Source organism: Cyprinodon variegatus, unplaced genomic scaffold (genome assembly GCF_000732505.1).
Source record: "Cyprinodon variegatus isolate N-32 unplaced genomic scaffold, C_variegatus-1.0 Scaffold119, whole genome shotgun sequence".
NCBI classification, from domain to species: Eukaryota; Metazoa; Chordata; class Actinopteri; order Cyprinodontiformes; family Cyprinodontidae; genus Cyprinodon; species Cyprinodon variegatus.
Genome location: NW_015150572.1, coordinates 522,280 through 526,237, shown reverse-complemented (window position 1 = coordinate 526,237; position 3,958 = coordinate 522,280). Strand labels below are relative to the sequence as shown.

General features: G+C 36.4%; 1 non-coding gene across 1 annotated transcript; it reads left to right on the top strand.

The window, feature by feature from the left end:
• Nucleotides 1–388: 388 nt before the first annotated feature.
• trnan-guu lies at nt 389–462 on the top strand. The gene has a single exon. It is a non-coding gene; the product is annotated as a tRNA-Asn (tRNA).
• Nucleotides 463–3,958: the final 3,496 nt, after the last annotated feature.

Genomic DNA, 3,958 nt, shown 5'->3' with positions numbered 1-3,958 from the left:
ATAGATAGATAGATAGATAGATAGATAGATAGATAGATAGATAGATAGATAGATAGATAGATAGATAGATAGATAGATAGATAGATCATATAAGTTGATGCCTCTTAACTCTTAATTAATCATCACACAATTACACAAATACTCCAGCATTAAGTGCTATTTAATGTTAATTAAATGTTTCTTTATGTCCTACATCATTGAAGGACCAATCAATTCCATAGCAACAATTTAATTTTTCTAAACTATATACAGTGTCTCGGGAATTGTTTTGATGATTACAGTACATTTGTAGCAATCCAGAGTTTGACAGGGGGACGCCCAACCACACTTTAACGCTCATTACCCGTCTTCTCGTTCGATTCCTGGCCTCTCGCGAGACCTGCTATCAGTCTCTGTGGCGCAATCGGTTAGCGCGTTCGGCTGTTAACCGAAAGGTTGGTGGTTCGAGCCCACCCAGGGACGGGCAAAGTTTTCTTTGTGATTGACCATGCAAGTAGCTACACTAATCATCAAGGAAATTATACACATAGGACAAAAGAGGCAAAGATAAATAGCACATATGGTAAAACCTACCAAAATTCTACATTATATAATAGAATATTCATTTATTGTCCCACAATGGGGGAATTGTGGCGTTACAGCAGCAGAAAAAGCTTACAGCAGAAGTTTTCCACAAGGTTGTTTTGTTCTAAGTTGTTTTCCAACTGATTGCGCCACAAAGACCCTGAAGCTCCTACATCAAAACCAGTCAAATTAGCTTACAACTTACCTATCACAGCATTACATAGTATATGTTTATTTGGACCTATTTATTTCAACTCTAACTAAACTACCCCTGCTCTTATATACTAACAAGAATAGCAAAAATTAAAGGTATAAAGGATGATCTTTTATTTCCGGGTGGATCATCTCAATAAGTGGTCCTCCTAATTGTCAATCACTCTGGTGATATGTTTATGTAAGGCCGTCCAAGTGCTCGTTTAGTTAGCTACGTCACAAAAATTGCTGCAACTGTATTTTCATTTTCTTAAAATAAAAATGTAGATGTATTTAATATTTTCAGATCACCCATTCAATTCAAATGAAATGAAAAATGTTATTGATTACATGTTGCATAAGGTGACCAGATTTCTGAAATCAAATCAGGGGACATTTCCAGCTCGTAGATAAAAAGAAATACATATAATCAAAATTAAAATCAAAACTGGAACAGTGTGCTTTAATCCATCTTTACATATTTAAAAAACACAGGTTAAAATCCATGAATGTGCTTCTCCATACTCTTAGTATTTCCTAAGATTAATCACATTAATCAGTCAATAGTGTCACCAGTCATAACAACATGTTTTATTGAATTGGGTTCCCTTAGTTAAAGTTATTAGGTTGTTTTTTTATTAGTTCAGAGACACATTTACTGATGTCATGACAAATTAGTTTATTTAATTTTGGCCCTTTTCAAACTAAATTGTTTTCACAAAGAACTGTTTAATATCTAGGAGAGAAAAGATTATTAAAAACTGAGCGTCCCAGGTGGGCCTCGAACCAACAACCTTTCGGATGCCAGCAGCATTTGGCTGAGCGCCATGCTTCGCTCTGATTGGCTGACGTCCATTGTGCAGTAGAACATTGATTGGATGGTCCATTGTTAGATGGAGAGGGATTGGCTGTTTCATTCGTACCTGATGACTAACAGGATCAATAGGTAGATGAGGGTTCGACCCCCATCCAGGATTGTTTGTATTTTACTTCTTTTATTTTCAGCAAATTAAATCCTTAAGGTGCATGAATAATAAACAATAATCAACAACAGTCAAACACTTTTATTCTAACTGTCTAGCAACAAAGAGCAGGGGGAAAACCTGCTAGACAAAATAGAATTTTATGTTATTATCAATTCACGACAGTTTAAAAAACTTTTTATGAAAAAAGCTTCCTAACAAGTAAATGCATGTCTGTAACCAGTAGTAGATAATCCAGATTCAGAAAGTAAAAAGCTGATTCAGAGAGCAGTTCCAGTCATTTTAATTTCCAGCTCCTTTAATTTAATTTGTCCAATAATGTCATATTTAAATATGAAATCCCAAGCTATGTACAGTTACTAGGCTTAGTAACCAATCAATAATCAATAATCAGTCAAAGTGAGTAGTGCAAGATGCATATAAAGAGTTGTTACAATAGTAACAGTCAGGAGTGCCAGTGAACTTTACAGTCTTTAAAAAAAAAAAAAAAACAGAATAGCAAAATGGTGGTAGGTGTGAGGAAGGAGAGTAGAGTTCATCAGTGAGGGTTAGAGTTCAGTAAACAGACAACTCTGGGGAAAAAGCTGTTCTTTATGTATATGTTTACACCTTTTCTGTAGACATTTTCACTTTCTGTAGACATTTTCTTGCTATGTGCCCTTTTGTCCCACATTTATAGCATGTCACATCCTCATTTTTCTTGTTGCTTGTGTGCTGTTTAGTGTAACTTTTATGCTGTTTTGTACACGTTTTTATAACATTGTCAGTTGATTCTTCTGTTTCTTCTGTTGTTCTTCTGTTCTGTTCATTCTTAAAGCTATAATGATGTTCTCAGTTCTTATAATATAGTCTGTAACACTCTTTGTGCTTGCCATGTGCAGCTTCATCAGTGATGTATATATTAATTATTCGAGGCTTACTTTTCCCAGAATAATGTTCTCTTAGAATTTTGAGAGCTTTCCTACCGTTGTCTCCAGCTTCATGTCTTATCAGGGCAAGGCTTTTATCATCCAGCACTTTAACTAATTCTGCATAACAGTCTGCATTTTTTCGTCTATCTTCATCTAGTAGTCCTTCATCTTTGGTGGTGGGCTCATGTAGGATAGTTTCTTTCAGCTTCAGACCATGCAGGTTGGGAAGGAATCTTGTCTCCCATTAGTCGTATTTTTCCTCACATCCACTAAAGAACAGTGAGGATACAGAGATATTTGCTCCTCTGTTCATCATCTTCTCTTAATTTATTGCTCGTTATCTTTCTTTGCTGCTAACTTAGCTCACTGGCGTTGTTATGCTAATTTCCCATGCACAGCTTCATCTCGTCACTCCTTCACGTTTAAACTTCTTTTGAGTAGCTTAATCTATGTTTATTTCCATCTCCCCTGGGCCCATAACCTGTTGAGGTTGATTGCAGTAGTAGGACAGCACTCCTCGTGTGGATGGATAATAACGAAGCACTCGAATTATCTTTACGCGGATGTCGCCATATTTATTTGAACTTCTACGGTTCTGCTCAAGGCCGTCCCGGAATAAGCTAGAACACAGCTGCAAACATTGCGGAAACGGAAATACACACGTTAACAAAATAAGAGTTTAAGAGCGTTTAAACAATATACTTAACAAAGTGTGATAGCTTTGAACATACACCACATAACAGGCTTACATTGGAAGGCCACAGTAAGCTTTTAGTTAGATATTGGATATTTCAGTTCCTTTGATTTGTCAGGATCTAGCTCACTGTTGATGCGAATAAAGATCACTGCGTCAATTTAAGCCTCCATTTTTGGTAAACATGAACCCGGATGACTGAGAACGTACAAAGAAACAGTATGCCACGAACTTTTGCAATATAGTACACAAAACCAAAATGGTTGCAAAGCCGAAGAGCTAGCAATAAAATTAGTGAATTGAGGAAAATACTTAACAGACTAATGAAACAGCTATCCCGCTCCGTATAACAATGGACCATCCAATCTGCGTTCTAATGCACAATGGACGTCAGCCAATCAGTGCGGAGCATGGAGCTCAGCCAAACACTGTTGGCATTCGAAAGGTTGGTGGTTCGAAGCACGCCCGGGACGCTCAGTTTTTAAATAAGCTTTTTCTACTAGATATATAATAGCTCTTTGTAAAAATTCTTGGGGTTCAAAAGGACCAAAATTAAATAAACGAATTTATTTTTAAACTGCTACATACACAATGTACTTTGTAGATAGATAGAT